The following is a 20,325-nucleotide window of genomic DNA, read 5'->3' on the forward strand; positions in this document are numbered from 1 at the left end:
AATGAAAAGACTTTGCAGGCTGACAAGGGGTTGTCTCCTCCAGTTCTCACTATTTTCTTTTCGATCAGAATTGTTTAAAGATTATTTGAAAAATTTGGAGCTTAATGATTTGTTCTCATATATTTCCCCTACATGGTGTCAGTGGGCATTGATCCAGGAAGGCCAGCATGAAAAAGTTGAGGTGTATGTCTTAACCACCAATGCCAACACTACTGTAAGTATGGAATCCAAAGTACAATAGTAAAAATTCAAAATGAGTTTGTCAAGGAAATCGGTGGGAATGCAGGGAGAAATGGGTAATTTGTTGGTGGAGGGATGCAGATACTGGTGGTGTGATTAGAATTGGAATACTGTATGACAAATCTCCAATATAAATGACTTTGAAAATCAAAATTGCCTAAATTTAAAAAAAAGGAGAAGTCGACTTATGTCTATATTTCAAGAAGGCTTGTCTTGGCAAATTTTGGCAGGGAGACCATAGTTGGTAGAGAGAGGGAGAAAGAAAGGGAGAGTTGACAGTTGGGAAGAGAAGCCTGGATATCATGGAAGAGATGAAAGCTGATCTTAGAAATTTGGAGCCATCAGAGTTTAGAGAGTTAAATGGTTAGAACATTGCAGTTTAGATACTTAAATAGTGAGATTGGTTTCAGTCATCAGCACTGTATACATAGAAATAGTTCAAAGACCTCACAGATGTTCAGGCTATAATAACTAACAAGGGAAGCGTTTTTTTCCTGAAGCACTATGTAAGGATAATATATTGCCAGGAAGAATGATAAGAAGTTGGTTCTCTTTCACAGATTAATACATTAGAGATGAAAACTTTTATACAAAGGAATCTATGATCTTGTCCTGTTGCTCCGTTTTCTTGTCATCATTCCATTCTCCCCCATGACCCTACCTAATCAGGGCTCTCCACATTTCTCAGCAGTGTCACCACATAGCCTCAGAGCATGTGTTAACAGCAGGTAGCTCACAGCTCTCATGTTTGCCCCCTATCCAAGCCAGAGCCATCCTTCTGAAACCAAGGATATTTGCTGAAGGCCCGTTCTTCCTTGAAGTGGCAGTCATGGTTTACCTCTTCTTAATCATTTTGTTTACAAATTTAGATGTATGTCACTATACTAGTGACAGGGATTTTCCAAACTATGGAAAGCATATACATTTCCATTTCCCCCATGAATTTTGGGCTAGTTATTTTCTATCCACTGCTAATAATTTGTGATAATTAGCAAACAGAAATTAAGTAAAAACAAGGACATTTGTCAACTTGGTCCCATGACTAATCAGTCTTAGTATAACTATATATTTCTAGAAAAAAAAATGCAGAAGAAAATGAGTTGGTTGCTAGCAAAGAATGCCAAACCTCTGCCAAAAAATCCTTTGAAAATAAAAATTCTGACTATGGACTGAACATGATTGCAATTTAATGCGTCTTTTGCATATCACAACACCCAAAAGGAGAGAGAGCACAAAAGGGAATGCCCTGCCACAGAGGCAGGGTGGGATGGGGGGGATTGGTGTGGGAGGGATACTGGAATACATGGTGGTGGAAAATGGGCACTGGTGGAAGAATGGGCATTTGATCATTGTATAATCAAAACCCAAGCACAAAAATTTGTAAATGTACAAATGTACATCATGGTGTTTCACTAATAAAAATTTAAAAAAAGTAAAATAAAATAAAAATTGTTTCGTCTGCCAGAGATCAGCAGATGGGAACCTGAGTGAAGGCAAAAGATTAAATTGGTCATAATCATAGATAAATGTAAATTATTTAAATACTTTTTTGATTATTTAAAATTACCTTATAGAATTACATTATAGAATTTTATAAATTTTAGGATTATGCAGAATCAACTTGCATGTATCATATTACACTCACAATTGAAAGGCCTCCTCTGTCATTCACCATTGTTCAGTTTTTCCACTTTGATTACACCTTTCCATCTGGTAAGTAAATAGTCTCATAGTTCTAAAGTTTGTTTTTATTGCTTTGAAAAGATCAAAATTATGTAATTTTCAACATTGGATGAAACTAGAGGATATCATGCATGTAAAGTTAGCCTTAAGGAAAGGAACAGATACAGAGAGATTTTTCTCATATGTGGGATGTAAAGACACACAGCAAGGTAGCAATGTAAGGGGAGAACTTATCCACACAATTGGGTCAGGGGATTAAGAGGGAGGGATTCTGGGGGATTGGGGGAGAGGGAGGATATGTTCTTTGAGAGAATGAGGAGTGTCATGTTGGAAATTTGTGTATGAGAAACCATTTTAATTGAATTATAAATCATAGAATATAAATAATGTTTTAGACGTTTGTCTGTCTCATTTTATTCTTTTAATTTGTTTTCTCCATATTCCACATATGCCTGAATTTGTAGGATGCCTATCTTTCTCTGCCTGGTTTTTGTCACTAAACATAATTTACTCATGTTATACATTTTATATACAAATAATAAGAAGATTTCACTATATACAACTGAGTAGTATTCCATTGCTTTACCACCTTTCATTTTCAAAATTTGTGGTTCAAAAGATACAAATATTGGTTTTAACAATGCTCTGGGGTTTTAAAATTTTTAGTTTAGTGAAACAAAATATATTTTATTGAAAAACCCTTAGAAACTTGTGAAACAGTTGTAGGGTGGAATGGAATATATGTTCAAGTGAGAACAGTCATTTAACAAAACAAGCAAAGAGAGACATAGAGAAAGGAAGCACGGTATTTCTTCAAGGGAGAACCCAAGCTTGAGGAACAAGCCCACTCTGCTAGTTTAGGAATAAGAACTTGGATTGGTATGAACTTAACTTGTGCACTTTAGGGAAGAACCTGAGTGAAACTATTATAAGTACGTTCAGGATCATGATACACTGGAGTCTGCACCTGGAGTGAGGAGGGTAGAGAGTTCTTTGGGGAGACCGGACTATAGAGAACAGTAATATTATAACACGAATCATAGTATCTTACCGTGGGATACCAAAAAAATCTTTAAAAGTGGCGTCAGAAATGATAACATTCTTAGGTATTTGGGTTTCCTGTGGAAACAACGGGAAAGCTGAGTTTATGCTCTGGATGCCTCCGCCTGAAACAAGGTCAACAAGTCATGAATGAAAAATTTCAAGTTAGATAGATCAAGGATTCTGATCCCAGTGGAAGGCTAGCTTTCGGGTGGACAATTTCTACTGATGGCCTGATGTAGGTTGTCATCCTGGGATACATAACAGAAAGGAGGTAGTGACAGGTATCCTCAGAAGTGAATCCTCTGAGACAGAATTCATTCATGCCAACTTATGGTTTATCAATGTTTGCTCATGACTGCTACCATTATAACATGCCATTCAATGGTTCTGTGGTTTCAATTTACTGTGTCAATGTAAAGATGAAGTTTCCAAATGGAAGGTAAAAATCTGAGGCCCTCAAGATGATGAATTATGGGGAGGGGGGAAGCTAGAGCTATAGTAAAGCAGGTAGGGCATTTGCCTTGCACACAGCATATCCAGGTTAGATTCCCAGCATCATGTATGGTCCCCCCAAGCACCGTGAGGAGTAATTCCTGAGTGCAGAGCCAGGAGTAACCACTGTGCATCGCCACGTGTGACCCAAAAACGCAAAGAATGATGATCTGGGATTGATCCTTAGCATTGCAAACGGCATTATTTTTTAATTTTTAATTTTTTTCTTTCTTGCTTGCTTGCTTGCTTTTTTATTTTTTGGGTCGCACCTGGCTATGTATAGGGGTTATTTTTTATTTTTAAAAAAACTTATAATTTTACCTTTTTACCTGTGGTTTAAAAGTAAATCTACCAATGGAACAGGGTTGAATACACTGACATCTCCCCTCAATCATATGCTCATCTAATCTTTGATAAAGGTGCAAGTAATGAGAAGTGGAGTAAGGAAAGCCTCTTTAACAACTTGTGCCGGCATCACTGGACGGCTACATGCAAAAAAATGGGCTCAGAACTCTGCCTAACACCATGTACAAAAGTAAGATCAAAATGGATTAAACACCTTAACATCAGACCAGAAACCATAAGGTACATTGAAGATAAAGTTGGCAAAACCCTCCATGACATTGAAGCTAATGGTATCTTCAAAGATGCCACGCCACTGGCCGAGCAAGTGAAAACAGAGATAGATAAATGGGACTATCTTAAACTAAGAAGCTTCTGCACCTCCAAAGAAACAGTGACCAAAATACAAAGACAGTCTACAGAATGGGAAAGGATATTCACCGAATATACATCTGACAAGGGGTTGATATCCAGGATATACAAAATACTGGTTAAACTCCACAAGAAGAAAACATCCAACCCCATCCAAAAATGGGGCAATGAAATGAACAGAAACTTTCTCAAAGAAGAAATCCGAATGGCAAAAAAGCACATGAGAAAATGCTCTACATCATTAATCATCAGGGAGATGCAGATCAAAACCACAATGAGATACCATCTCACACCTCAGAGACTGGCCCACATTCAAAAGAACAAAAGCAACCGATGCTGGCTTGGATGTGGCGAGAAAGGGACACTCCTTCACTGTTGGTGGGAATGTCCACCGGTTCAGTCCTTCTGGAAAATAGTATGGACGATTCTCAAAAAATTAGAAATTGAGCTCCCATTTGACCCAGCAATACCACTCCTGGGAATATATCCCAGAGAGGCAAAAATGTATAGTCGAAGTCACATCTGCACTTGTTTGTTCATTGCAGCACTCTTTACAATAGCCAGAAACTGGAAGAAACCTGAATGCCCAAGAACAGATGACTGGTTAAAGAAACTTTGGTACATCTACACAATGGAGTACTATGTAGCTGTTAGAAAAGATGAAGTCATGAAATTTACATACAAGTGGTACAATATGGAAAGTATCACGCTAAGCGAAATGAGTCAGAAAGAGAGGGATAGACATAGAAAGATTGCATTCATCTGGGGGATATAAAGTAACAAAATATGAGATTAATACCCAAGAATAGATGAGATCAGCACCAGGAGGATTACTCCATAAGTTAGAGGCCAGCCTGGTATCCTAGAGGAAAGGGCAGTTCAGATAGATAAGGGAGCACCAAATAAAGGATGTTTGGAGGATCCTCCCAGGAGGGGAGATACATGTCAAAAGTAGACTATGGACTGAACAATTTTGCCACTCAATGCCTCTTTTACAGACCATAACACCCAAAAGGAGAGAGAGAACATAGGGGATTGCCCTGCCACAGAGACAGAGGGGATGGGGGATGGGTGTGGGAGGGATATTATCCATGGTGGTGAAAAATGGGCACTGGTGAAGGGATGGGTATCCGATCATTGTATAATTGAAACCAAAGCTCAAAAAATTGTAAATCTACAACTGTAAAAAAACAATAAAATAAAATAAAGGGGAAAAAAATAAATTAAAAAAAAAGTAAATCTAAAATATTTTAGAGTAAATATATGTGAAGAAGAATAAAATTCACGGGAACTATTTAGTGTTCTTAATGATACAGGAGTCAGAATTTTGAGGTTAATTGTATGGGTATTGCATAAATAATTTTTCCCCATTATGTGGTCTGTCTTTCGATCATGGTCACCATTTTTTCTGAGTTGCAGAAACCTCTTAGTTTAATGTACTCTCATTTGTTTATCTTCACTTCCTCTTCCTTGGTCCGTGGTGTTTCATTCTAGAAGTTTCCCCTAGCTTTAATGTCATGAAGGGATCTTCCCACATTTTTCTCCATATATCTTAAGAATTCAGGTATGATAGTGAGGTCTTTAGTACATTTGATATGACTTTGTGCCTGGCACTATAAAGAGGTCTGAGTTCATTTTTTTGCATATTGCTGTCCAGTTTTACCAGCACCAGTTGCTGAAGAGACTTCCTAGCTCAACTTCATATTTCTTGAGCCTTTAAGAAAGATTAGGTAATAATAATCTGAGGGCCAGCGTCAGGATATTTGACTATATTCCATTGATCTGAGGCCTGTCTTTATCGGAATATCATGGTATTTTGATAACTAAAACTTTGTAGTAGGGTTGCAAGTTGGGGAAGGTGTTCCCTTCTTCTTTTTACCAAAGATTGCTTTAGCTCTTCATGGGAGTTTATTGTTTTGTATGAGTTTCAAGAGTGTTTAATCTATTTCTTTGAAAAATGTTATGGGTATCCTTATAGAAAGTGCATTAAACCATTATAGAGCTTTGGGGTGTATTGCCATTTTGACAGTGTTAAACCTCTCAATCCATGAGCATGGGATGTGATTCCATTTCCTCATATACTCTCTTATTTTGTGAAGTAGTGTTTTGTATGTTTTTTTTTTTGCTATAGTTCCTTAACCTTTTTAGTTGATTCTATTATACTCTATTTTCTGAGGTATTATTGTGAATGGGATTGTTTTTCTCTATCTCTTTTTTCTCTTTCATTATTAATATATGGGAAAGCCATGTAGTACCAGATGTTGATTTTGTAATATGCTACTTTACTAAACAAATCTATTGTTCCCAGGAGCTTTTTTGTAGATTCTTTGGGATTTTATAAGTATAGTATCATGTCATCTCCAAATAGTAAAAGCTTGAGTTCTTCCTTTTTTATATGGATTCCCTTGATATCTTTATTTTTTTACCAAAATCATATGGCAAGTACTTTAAGTACTATGTTGAATAGGAGTGGTGAGAGTGGGTAACTTGTTTTGTGCCTGATTGTATTCTGGGATTCTAGTTCATTGATTTCTGCTCCAAGCCTTTGGTTTTTCCCCCTTGAGAATAATGCTTGCTGTGTGTTTGTGGTAATTTGCTTTGACTAGATTGAGTAAAGTACTTTCAACTCCAATTTTGTTGAGAGTTTTTCATCGTGAATGGGTGCTGGATCTAATCAAATGCTTTATCTACATCTATTGATATGATCATATGACTTTTATCTTTATTTTATTGAGATGGTGTATTCTGTTGATTGACTAGAGAATGTTAAGCCATCCTTGCATCCCCAAGCTAAACCTACTTGGTCATAGTGTGTGATCTTTTGTTGAGTTTCTGGATTCTCTTTGCTGGTATTTTCTTGAAAAGCTTTGTATCTGTATTCATTAAGGAAATAGGTCTGTAATTTTCTTTTTTTGTGGTGTCTCTATCGATTTGAGTATTAGGGTGATCTTTGCCTCATAGAAACTATTTGGGACTATTTCTGTTTCTTCAATTTCCTGGAAAATCTTAAAAATGTTGGAAGCAGTTCCTCTTTAAAGGTTTGAAATACTTCACTATTGAATCCATCTGGGCCATGGATTCTGTTTGCAGGGATACTTTTGACCATCATTTCAATTTCCTTGGTAGTGATAGGTTCAAGTATTCCAAATCTTCTTGGTTCAGCCTTGGGAGGTAATTGGAATCCAATAATTTATCAATTTTTTCAAGATTCTCTCATTTCCTGCTGCAAAGATTCTCAAAATAATCTCTGATGATCCTATAGATTTCTGTACTTTCTATTAGGATATCCCCCTTTGCATTTCTGATTCGATTTATTAGAATTCTTTCTCTTTGTTTCTTTGAGAGGCTTCTCATAGTTTATTGATCTTATTTATTTTCTCAAAGAACCAGCTTTTGCTTTTATTGGTCTTTTGGATTGTATTTTGGGATTCTAGCTCATTGATGTCTGGTACAAGTTTTATTATTTCCTTCCTCCAGCCTAGTTTGGACTACTTTTGTTGGTCATTTTCCAAAATCTTGAGCTATAATTTATTCATGTAGGCCCTTTCTTTCTTCCTGATGAATTCTGGCAGAACTATAATCTTTCCTCTTAACACTGCTTTTGCTGTGTCCCACAAGTTATGGTAGCTCGTGTACTCATTCTCATTTGTTTCTGGAAACTTTTTATTTCCTCTTTGATTTCTTCTCTAAGCCAATGGTTGTTCATTACTTCCCTTAAAGAAAATATTTCCTTGCTGAGCTTCAGTCTGTTTGATCTATCGAGAAGTGACAAAGAAGTGTTGAAATCTCCTACTAGTATTGTGTTGCTATCAATGTTTTTCTATAAGTCTAATAGAAGTTGTTTTAAAGTATTTTGCTGGTCTGTCATTAGGATCATATACATTGAGGAGGGTGAGTTCTTTCTGATGTACATATCCCATGATCATTAAGAAATGACCTTCACTGTCTCTGATAACCTTTAGCCTGAAATCCATGTGGTCTGATACTAGTATGGCCACTCCAGCTTTGCGAAGGTGATATTTCCTTGAAAACTTGTTTCCCAGACTTTTACTTTTAGCCCATGGGTGCTTTGATTGTTCAGACGTGTTTCTTGCAGACAGCAGAATGTTGGTTTCAGTTTTCTAATTCATCTTCCCATTCTGTGCTTCTGAATTGGCACATTTAGTCCATTGACATTGAGAGACATTGTTGTGATGGAGATTTGTGCTCTCTTTATGTAGAATTTTTGTACTTGTGGGGATTGTCTTAGCTTAAAGTAGACCTGTTCATTCTTCTTGCAACAAAAATATGGAATGCTTTACAAGTTTGCATATCATCTCTGTGCGAGGACCATGCTCATCATTTTATCATTTCAATTTTAGTATATGTGTTAAACTTAGTAGGAGTTATTTTTTCCATATTTTTCTCTTCTTATTACTTTGAGTGTTGTCCTTCCTCACTCCTATGGCAGACAATGATTCCAAATCAAGGAATGTATTTCAAAGCAGCATGAATAAATAGATTTAGAAATTTAATGTCCCAGAAAGAAAAATATGGTTTTTACCATATTATCTTTTACCATACCCTAGGCATCAGAATTACAAAATAATTCTTTTGGAAGATGGTCTATGAGTTTGTTTAATGTCGTTCCCTGAAACCTTAATTAAGACCATTAAACTAGAGCCTTTTGCTGTTCTCACCTCAGTCCCGTGTACATCTCCAGGAAAAGGTGGATGGTGTTGTCTGCACTTTGACCACCTTGAATGTATGTAGGAATTTTCTCCTGAAGGATGATGTGAGAAGCATATTGATGATTTCATTCCACCTTATTACAAGTTCAACTTGAATGGAAGGTGAGACTCATGTGGCTCCTATAAAGGACAGAACAAAGGGTCTCAGTGAAGTTTAATGGCCAACTCACATTAACAACATAGATGACTCATAGTAACCTGTGTGCATCTTTGTGTATAGTGAGTTTCATATCTACTGATAGTGATTCTCAGTCATGACACATGCGCAAAACGGATCTGAAATTAAAAATCTAGTTCTCTGTACCACAAGCCTACAGCAAGCATCATCCTCAATGGGGAAAAACTGAGAGCCTTCCCTCTAAGATCAGGGACGAGACAGGGATGCCCACTCTCTCCACTGCTGTTCAATATAGTACTGGAAGTACTTGCAATAGCGATTAGGCAGGAAAAAGATATTAAGGGCATTCAGGTAGAAAAGGAAGAAATCAAGCTCTCACTATTCGCAGATGATATGATACTCTACTTAGAGAACCCAATAACTTCCACCAAAAAACTGCTAGAAACAATAGACTCATATAGTAAAGTTGCAGGCTATAAAATCAATACACAAATGTCCATGGCATTCCTATATGCAAACAGTGAGAGAGAAGAAAGCAACATGAAAAAAACAATCCCGTTCACAATTGTGCCCCAGAAAATCAAGTACCTAGGAATCAGCTTAACTAAGGAAGTAAAGGACCTGTACAAAGAAAACTACAAAACGCTACTTCAGGAAATAAAAGAGGACATGAGGAAATGGAAAGATATCCCCTGCTCATGGATCGGGAGACTTAACTTTGTCAAAATGGCAATACTACCGAAAGCATTGTATAAATTCAATGCAATCCCTATAAGGATACCCACGACATTCTTCAAAGAAATGGAGCAAACACTCCTGAAATTTATATGGAACAACAAGCCCCCACGAATAGCTAAAGCAATTCTTGGGAAAAAGAAAATGGGAGGAATCAAACTCCCGAACTTCAAACTGTACTACAAAGCAGTAATAATTAAAACAGCATGGTACTGGAAAAAAGGCAGAACTGCAGACCAATGGAACAGGGTTGAAAACACTGACATCTCCCCTCAATCATATGATCATCTAATATTTGATAAAGGTGCAAGTAATGTGAAGTGGAGTAAGGAAAGTCTCTTTAACAACATGTGCTGGCATCACTGGACGGCTACATGCAAAAAAATGGGCTCAGAACTCTGCCTAACACCGTGTACAAAAGTAAGATCAAAATGGATTAAAGACCTCAACATCAGACCAGAAACCATAAGGTACATTGAAGACAAAGTTGGCAAAACCCTCCATGACATTGAAGCCAATGGTATCTTCAATGATGCCACGCCACTGGCCGAGCAAGTGAAAACAGAGATAGAAAAATGGGACTATCTAAAACAAAGAAGTTTCTGCACCTCCAAAGAAACAGTGACCAAAATACAGACAGTCTACAGAATGGGAAAGGATATTCACCGAATACACATCTGACAAGGGGTTGATATCCAGGATATACAAAATACTGGTTGAACTCCACAAGTAGAAAACATCCAACCCCATCCCAAAATGGGGCAATGAAATGAACAGAAACTTTCTCAAAGAAGAAATCCTAATGCCAAAACGCACATGAGAAAATGCTCTACATCATTAATCATCAGGGAGATACAGATCAAAGCCACAAAGAGATACCATCTCACACCTCAGAGACTGACCCACATTCAAAAGAACAAAAGCAACCGATGCTGGCTTGGATGTGGCGAGAAAGGGACACTCCTTCACTGTTGGTGGGAATGTCCACCTGTTCAGCCCTTCTGGAAAACAGTATAGACGATTCTCAAAAAATTAGAAATTGAGCTCCCATTTGACCCAGCAATACCACTCCTGGGAATATATCCCAGAGAGGCAAAAATGTATAGTCGAAGTGACATCTGCACTTGTTTGTTCATTGCAGCACTCTTTACAATAGCCAGAAACTGGAAGAAACATGAATGCCCACGAACAGATGACTGGTTAAAGAAACTTTGGTACATCTACACAATGGAGTACTATGTAGCTGTTAGAAAAGATGAAGTCATGAAATTTACATACAAGTGGTACAATATGGAAAGTATCATGCTAAGCGAAATGAGTCAGAAAGAGAGGGATAGACATAGAAAGATTGCATTCATCTGGGGGATATAAAGTAACAAAATATGAGATTAATACCCAAGAATAGCTGAGATCAGCACCAGGAGGATTACTCCATAACTTAGAGGCCAGCCTGGTATCCTAGAGGAAAGGGCAGTTCAGATAGAGAAGGGAGCACCAAATAAAGGATGTTTGGAGGATCCTCCCAGGAGGGGAGATGCATGTCGAAAGTAGACTATGGACTGAACAAGTTTGACACTCAATGCCTCTTTTGCAGACCACAACACCCAAAAGGAGAGAGAGAACACAGGGGATTGCCCTGCCACAGAGACAGGGGGGATAGGGGTGGGGTTGGGAGGGATATTATCCATGGTGGTGGAAAATGGGCACTGGTAAAGGGATGGGTATGTGATCACTGTATAATTGAAACCAAAGCACAAATAATTGAAAATCTACAACTGTAAAAAAAAAAATAAAATAAAATAATGTAAAGGGGAAAAAATGCAGGAAAAAAAATCTAGTTCTCTGAGCAGAGTGGGGTCTCTGACATGATTGAACAAGTGTGTAGTAATTTATTACTAAGCACATAAGTATTTTCAATGATGTGTACTTTTCGATCTAAAATTAATTCCAAATATGTCTAAAACAACAGTCTCCTGACCTCGCACCTGGCTTTCCTCACTGGGGCCCCTTGGAGGTGGCTGGGTGAGATTCCCTCACCGCCCTGAGCAGAGCCCCGGCAGCTGAAGACCTCTGCAACCAGCCATAGGTACGCTTAAGACCACTCTTCCCAAGCTTGAAGGAGCCTCATGCATGATGGAACTGGAAGAGGAACCCAAATGTGCGGGACTGGGGGATGAGATCTCCATAGCTGCTCAGATCAAGACTGTGCCCCCTCCTTCCAGATTCCCCATCTTCTAGTAATTAAGTGTTACAACCACGAACTACCCCTGGATCCATGTAATGCCATCAATAGCCAACATCCAGAGACTGGATCTTATTTAGAAGACAGCAACTCTGATTGTCCAGTTCTCACTCTCAGAGAACCTGGTAGGCTTCTGCGAGTTTCTTGCCCGCATGGTGGAGTCTTTGTTTCTGGTCACTGTTTCTTTTGAGGTACAGAAGCTGCTTAATATAAGATAGTTCCCTTTGTTTATCTCTGTTTCCAGTTGCTTGGCAAGTGTCGTGTTATATTTGAAGATACCTTTAGCTTCAATGTCATGGAGGCATTTGCCAACCTTGTCATCACTGTACCTGCGGGATTCTGGTGTGATGTTGAGGACATTGACCTATTTTTATCTGACTTTTGTGCATGGTGTTAGGTAGAGGTCTGAGCCATTTTTTGCATGTAACTGTCCAGTTTTTTCTGCACCGTTTGTTTAGAAGGACTCTCTTGAACCACTTCACATTTCTTGCTCCCTTATCAAAGATTAGATGATTATATATTTGAGGGTGTGTGTCGGTATATTCAATCCTTTTCCATTGGTCTGCAGCTGAGCCTTTGTTTCAGTCCCATGCTGTTCTCATTATTATCGTTTGTAGTAGAGTTTGAGATTGGGGAAGGTGATGCCACCATCATCTTTTCCCCAAGAATTGCTTTAGCTATTCGTGTGCGTTTGTTGTTCCATGTGAATTTCAGGAGTGCTTGATGAATTTCTTTGAAGAATGTCATGGGTATCTTTATAGGGATCAAGTTGAATTTTTACAATGCTTCTTGGAGAATTGCCATTTTGACAATGTTAATTCTCCCATTCCATAAGCAGTATATATGTTTCCGTTTCCTCGTGTCCTTTTTAATTTCCTATTGTATAGGTCCTTTACCTCCTTAGTTAAGCTGTTTCCAAGGTTCTTGATTTTCTGAGGCACGATTGTGAATGGGATTGCTTTTTCATGTCACTTTCTTCTCTCTCATTATTTGCATATAAAAAAGCCATAGATTTTTGGGTATTGAGTTTATAGACTGCAATTTTACTATGAAAGTCTATTGCCTCTAGGAGTTTTTTCGTAGAGATTTTCGTATTCTCTAAATATAGTATGATATCTTCTGTGAATAGTGAGAGATTATTTCTACCTTTCATACATGAAAAACCCTTAATATCTTTTTCTTATCTATTTTCTATTCCAAGTACTTCCAGTACTACATTGAACAGAAGTGCCAAAATGAATTTTTACTTAGCACATTCTATCTGTAAATTTCTATGCTAAGAACAGTGGAAGAAACAGTGATATCTTAGTAATTTGCAAGTAAATTATGAAGACAGATAATTTAAAAGAATTTCTTTGTATAAATTTCCAAAATGTGTAGCTTTTATTAAATATATTAAGAATAAATCGTAGGTCTTGATTATACCATGAAGATTATTTTCCTGTTAGAAGTTACTCTTCTAAAATGCAATAAAGAGACACATTTTGAAAATGTTGATTATTCGTTCATTCATTCAATGAATATTTGTTAGTCTGGTTGTGCAGTGCCTGTAGGATGTCAACCTGTACCCTCAGGTGAGTGCATCAACAGTCTGATGGTGTCTTCATGCTTCCAGATAACCTCAAATGGCCACTGTGCCTCTGGCTGGCTCCCAACAACTCAGGACTATGTTTCCCGAGAAATTAAACTCCCGAAAGATATGTGGGAGACATGTTAACAAACCACCCCAGGCTCAGCTATACAAGCTAATGGATTGGTCTTGTTTCAGAGACCCATAGACAAATCTGGAAGATATCAACAGCCACAGTTAACCTTGGAACTGCAAAAGGCTGAAGACACTAGGGTAAATCAGAGGGAGGCAGGTTAGTTTGGTGCCCACCCAACAAGAACCCAGTGCAGCCACTTGCTCCCACAATCCAAAATCGCCACCATACCCTCCTCTGGTTTCCACCGTCTCAGGATGGCTCTCACTGAAACATAACAGCTGAAAATTCAGATATATGTGTTTTGTGACTGAAATCTCCAGGCTTTCTCTGGGCAGGATGGGCATCCCACCCCCACTGCCCTGTACTTATGGAAGCCTCAGCAGTCATTTCCATACCTCAAAGCTACTCCAACCTTACCTTCCTGATAAAAATGCTAAATTCCTTGAACAAACATGATGACCTCTTAGTACCTGTATGAGACCCTTAATGCACAAAATAAAAAGGAGACAAAGAGAAAGAATTAAAGATCCTGCCATAGAGACAGGCTGGGGGTGGGGGTAGTTTGTTGGGGGATGGTTTTAGGGAACCAGGAATATTGGTTTTGGGAAATGTACACTAGAGGAAGGATGGAAGTTGGATCGTTGTATGACTAGAAGCAAATTATGAATAGATTTGTAATGGTCTATATCACAGATATTCAATAAAACATTAAAAATACTGATGGAACTTTAAAACCCAGCATAACTATTTTTGTGTTCTCTGTAGGAAAAAAATGTTACTCACCTGTGTGCCAATAGCTTGTAGAAAGCTAAACCCGAAGATATATCAATGACTGTCTTTGGCATGAATACTGTAATTGCAGCTATGCTATGTTTTAGAATCAGTTCGTGGACAAGACGTCAAGAGGAGCAGTGGCAAAGTGCATCAATGTTGAATGGATAATGTTTCAGGAGCTTGCAAGGGAGATGGGAAGATTTGGCATGAGTAAAGGGAAGAAACAGAAGAGTGAAGTACTAATAAGTATCATGAGAAAAATGCAAGGGAGGACATTTCCTGGCAAGTGTCACACTCTGTTGAGCTTTTGGTGAGGATAAGTATTAGAAAGTATCTTTCCCATTTAGTGGTAAAAAGGTTACTTTGATGGGTATATTTAAAATTTACTTTAACGATAAGAATCACTAAGAGGTACACAGTTACAAAGTTGCTCATAATTGAGTTTCAGTCATCTAATGTTCTAGAACCTTTCCAGTATATTGGGGCATTTTTGAAGGAATATCCCTGGTGCGAAGACTAGGGCATCTGAATCTTAACACATTTCACCAAATATATGATCTGTACTCACATGATTTACACTGTCTCCCCTGCTCTTTGATTTATGTTTTCATGCAATATTTCCTTGTGAACCTCACCTCAAGTGAGGCTCCCTATTTAAGACAAGTACAAGTTTCTAGGGCACTACATATTTTTTGGTTGCTGGGAGAGTCTGTAAAGCAATGCTCAGGAGGTGTGGGGGCCCTACAGACAATTCTCAGAAAACGTGGCCATGGTGCTTGGGGTCCTCTGAGGCTATACAGCCTTTGATACTCTGGCAATCAGGTGGTGCTGGGAGTCAAATTGAGTGCATGTGAGACAATTTCCTTAAGCACTAAACTATCTCCTGCGGCCCTGGGTATTAGATTTATGTCAGCATTCTGAGGTCCTCCCTTTTGTCAGAAAGCAGAGACTTGTGCAGGAGAAAGTGAAAGAGACTTTAGGGTTTAGCTAGGTTGACTGAGTCGCTGGTGATACCATTAAGATTGGGACATAAAGTAAAAATAAAACAAGAGCCCCGTGCCTTTTCTTGCTGAACTCGACATCCTCCACAGGGGGACACCTGCGGGGAACACCTGCAGCAGCTCCTTGGGACTGTCCATCACCTAATCAGCCCCTCCCCTCCAGGTGGGTAGGGGGAGCACAAGCCAGTCCCACAACTCCTGACCCCCAGCCCCCCGCGTTTTCCTGCAGAACTGGACACCCTCCTGAAGGGGACACCTGAGGCAGCTCCATGGGATTTTCCATCGCTCCTCTTACATTCCAGGATCCTGGGTGGGAGTGACCCTGGGATGGGCCAGGGGCGTGTTCACCATATAGGGAGTGTGTCCCGCCAGAAGTGGGCGTGGCCTTCTTCTGGGTGGCCAGCCACAGTTATATTTCCCAATCTGGGCAATCAGGACTTTCATCTCTCACTTTGTCGCCTAATACCGACTAAAAATTTCTGACCACCTCTACTAGAATACAGCAACATTCCACTCGCCTACTCCATTTCTAACAAAAGACCTGTAGGAAATGTGCTGTACAAGCTCAAAACTGAAAAGTACCTCCTCCAAAGCGCAAATCTCCACACAAGGAGAATATGAAGAAAAGAAAAATCCTCAATCGAGGTGGTCCACAATTGCGCTCTCATTGATAAAGAATTCCAGGGTAAAATGCAGAGGGTGTTCAAGGATCTACTCAAAGAATCAATGGAAGAGATATCCAATGACTAAAATAAGAAATGAAAGAAACAATAGAACAGAGAACCAAGAAAATACAGGAAGAAAAGAGAACAGAATTTTAAAAAGCTACAAAAAGAAGAGTCACAAATAAAGGATTCAGTGGATGAAATTAAAAACTCAGTAAGTGCCCTTAGCAACAGGATAAGTGCAGCTGAAGAGAGGATCAGCGAGCTTGAAGATGAGCAACAGAACTCCCACTGGGAAGAACAAGCAATAGGAAAAGACCTCAAAATGGCTCTAAGGAGAATCAGAGACCTAGGGGATGACGCCAAGAGGAACAACATTACAATCATTGGAGTACCAGAAGGAAAGGGAAACAACCCCAATGAAAAAGCTACAGTAAAAGAAACCATTGCTGAAAAGTTCCCAGAGTTAAGGAAAGCAGACATCCCGTTCCAAGGAGCCAGAAGGGTACCAGCTAAAGGAGACCCCAGAAAAAACACTCCAAGCATATTATAGTCATAACGATGGATGCTGTGGACAGAGACACAATATTACAAGCAGCAAGGTCAAAGAAGGAAATTACATACAAAGGAGCACCCCTTAGATTCACAGAAGACCTATCAGTGGAAACCCTCCAAACCCGAAGGCAATGGTTGTATATAGTGAAAAAATTCAAAGAAATGAATGCCTCACCGAGAATACTCTATCCAGCTAAACTCTAACTCAAATTCGATGGGAACGATACACCACTTTTTAGATAAACACAAGCTCAGGAACTTCATACACTCAAAACCAAATCTAAAAGAAGAAGTAAAGGGGCTCCTGTAAGATAAGAAGGAAAACACGTGTTAATCAACTCCTACAGGAAGATGGCCCAAAACCCCATGACAATACTCTCCCTTAATGTCAATGTCTAAATGCACCTACCAAGAGACACAGAGTGGCAAAATGGATCCAGGAACTGAAACCAGCATTCTGCTGTCTACAAGAAACTCATCTGAACAATCAGTGCAAACACAGACTCAAAGTGAAGGGATGGAAAACAATCCTGCAAGCAAACAGCTCCCTCACAAAAGCTGGGATGGCCATACTAATATCCGACAACATTAATTTCAGGCTGAAAATGATTAGAAGGGACAGCGAGGGCCACTTTCTCTTCATCAAGTGATACATACAACAGGAAGAAATCATACTCTTAAATGTATAAGTACCTAATGAAGGAACAGCTAGATACTTAAAACAACTGCTAACAGATTTTAAAGAGGACAGTGCTAGCAACACAATAGTAGATGAAGACTTCAACATCGCCTTATCACCTCTGGATACATCAACAAGAACAAAACTCAGCAAGGAAGCATTGGCTTTGAATGAAGAAATAGAAGAGAAAGGACTTATAGACCTACACAGGGCTTTACACCCCCCAAAGAAAGAATACACATTCTTCTCCAGTGCGCATGGAACATTTTCCAAAATAGACTATGTGCTAGGCCACAAACCATACCTCAATAGAATCAGGAAGATAGAAAGAGTATCAACAACCTTTTCTGACCATGATGCAGTGATTATAGATGTGAATCACACACAGACACGGACAACCAAATCGAACACCTGGAAACTAAACAAGTCACTGCTGAACAATGTGTGGGTCAGGAAGGACGTCAAGGAAGAAATCAAATGATACCTGGAAACAAATGAGAACAAAGACACGAACTACCACAGCTTATGGGATGCAGCTAAACCCCTATTAAGGGGAAAATTCATAGCTCTGCAAGCATATCTAAGGACGGAAGAAAAGATTTACATAAGCAACTTATTTCACAGCTCAAGTTCTTGTAAAAGAATCAAGAAATGGAGCCTACATCGGGCAGAAGGAAAGAGATCTAAAACTTAGAGCAGAAATCAACGACATGGAAACCTAAGAAACAATCCGAATGATCAATGAAACCAAGAGCTGGTTCTTTTGGAAAATAAACAATGTAGATAAACCACTAGCAACACTCACAACGAAACAGAGAGAGAAACCACTAATAAACCGAATCAGAAATAAAAATGGAGATATCACAATGGAAACCAAAGAAATTCAAAAGATCATCAGAGACTACTTTGAAAGTCTGTATGCCAAGAAAAAAGAGAAGTTAGAAGAAATGGATAACTTCCTGGATTACTATAATCTCCCAAAGATGAGTCAAGAAGATATAAAATACCTGAATAGACCTAGTCACATGAATGAAATTGAAACTGTAATCAAAATTCTTCCCAAAACCAAAAGCGCAGGTCCAGATGGATTCACTACCGAATTTTTCCAAACATTTAAAGAGGATCTACAGCCCGTTCTTCTCAAACTTTTCCAGGAATTTGAAAAAACAGAAACTCTCCCAAACAGTTTCTATGAAGCTCATATCTCTCTACTACCAAATGGAAACAAAGACACCATGAGAGAAGAAAACTACAGGCCGATATCACTGATGAACCCGGATGAGAAGATTCTGAACAAAATACTAGCAAATAGAATTCAACAACTCATCAAAAAGATCATACACCATGACCAAGTGGGATTCACCCCGGGCGATGCAAGGATGGTTTAACAATCGGAAATCAATCAACATAATCCATCATATCAACAAAAGAAAAGATAAAAATCATATGATCATATCAATAGATGTAGAGAAAGCAATTGACAAGATCCAGCATCCGTTTATTATGAAAACCCTAGCCAAATTGGGGATAGAGGGGACTTATCCCAATATAGTTAAAGCCAGCTAGCACAAGCATACAGCAAGCATCATCCTCAATGGGGAAAATCTAAGAGCGTTCCCCCTAAGATCAGGAACGAGATAAGGATTCCGACTCTTTCATCTGGTGTTGAACATAGTACTGGAAATACTAGCAATAGCAATTAGGCAAGCAAAAGATATTAATGCCATCCAAATAGTTAAGGAAGAAATCAAGCTCTCACTATTCGCAAATGATATGATACTATACTTAAAGAACCATAAAACCTCTACCAAGAAACTCCTAGAAATAATACACTCGAGAGTAAAGTTAAAGGTATAAAATAAATACCTAAAAGTCCATGGCTTTACTATACACAAAGAGTGAGAGTGAAGAAAATGACAAGACGAAAAAAATCCCATTCACAATTGTGTGCCAGAAAATCAACTAACTAGGAATTAATTTAACTAGGCAAGTAAAGAAACTGGACAAAGAAAACTACAAAACGCTGCTTCTTGAAATAAAAGAGGACGCAAGGAAATGGAAAAATATCCCCTGTTCATGGATCTGGAGAATTAATATTGTCAAAATGGCAATACATCCAATAGCACTGTACAAATTCAATGTGATCCCTATTAGGATACGCATGACATTTTTCAAAGAATTGGAGCAAACATTCCTGAAATTTATATGGAACAAAAACCCCCACGATGAGATAAAGCAATTCTTGGGAAAAAGAAAATGGGAGGAATTAACCTCCCGAACCGCAAAATTTACTAAAAGTAGTAATAATTAAAACAGCATGATACTTGCTACATGCATAGGATACTTTTTCTTAGATTTTTTGATTTTTCTAGGATATATTGATCATCTTTTTTTAAATTTTTTTTATTAGTGAAACACCATGAGGTACAGATGTAAATTTACAATTTTTTGTGCTTGGGTTTGACTATACAATGATCAGATACCCATCCCTCCACCAGTGCCCAATTTCCACCACCATTGATAATATCCCCCCCACCGCCATCCCCCCATCCCCCCTGCCTCTGTGGCAGGGCAATCCCCTGTGTTCTCTCTTTCCTTTTGTGTGTTGTGGTCTGCAAAAGAGGCATTGAGTGGCAAACATGTTCAGTCCATAGTCCACTTTCGGCATGCATCTCCCCTCCTGGGACGGTCCTCCAAACACCCTTTATTTGGTGTTCCCTTCTCTATATGAGCTGTCCTTTCCTCTAGAATGCCCAAATGGCCACTAAGCTATGGAGTTATTCTCCTGGTGCTGATCTAAGCTATTCTTGGGTATTAATCTCATATTTTGTTACTTTATATCCCCCAGATGAATGCAATCTTTCTATGTCTATCCCTCTCTTTCTGACTCATTTCGCTTAGCATGATACTTTACATGTTGTACCACTTGTATGTAAATATCATGACT

The 20,325-nt window shown here is 38.7% G+C and overlaps 1 pseudogene; it reads right to left on the bottom strand.

Annotated features, from left to right (window-relative positions):
• Nucleotides 1–8,454: 8,454 nt before the first annotated feature.
• LOC130023037 (uncharacterized) lies at nt 8,455–8,548 on the bottom strand (annotated as a pseudogene).
• Between the last annotated feature and the right edge of the window lie 11,777 nt (nt 8,549–20,325).

The sequence above is a fragment of the Sorex fumeus genome, unplaced genomic scaffold (genome assembly GCF_029834395.1).
Source record: "Sorex fumeus unplaced genomic scaffold, SorFum_2.1 ptg000021l, whole genome shotgun sequence".
Classification (NCBI taxonomy): domain Eukaryota; kingdom Metazoa; phylum Chordata; class Mammalia; order Eulipotyphla; family Soricidae; genus Sorex; species Sorex fumeus.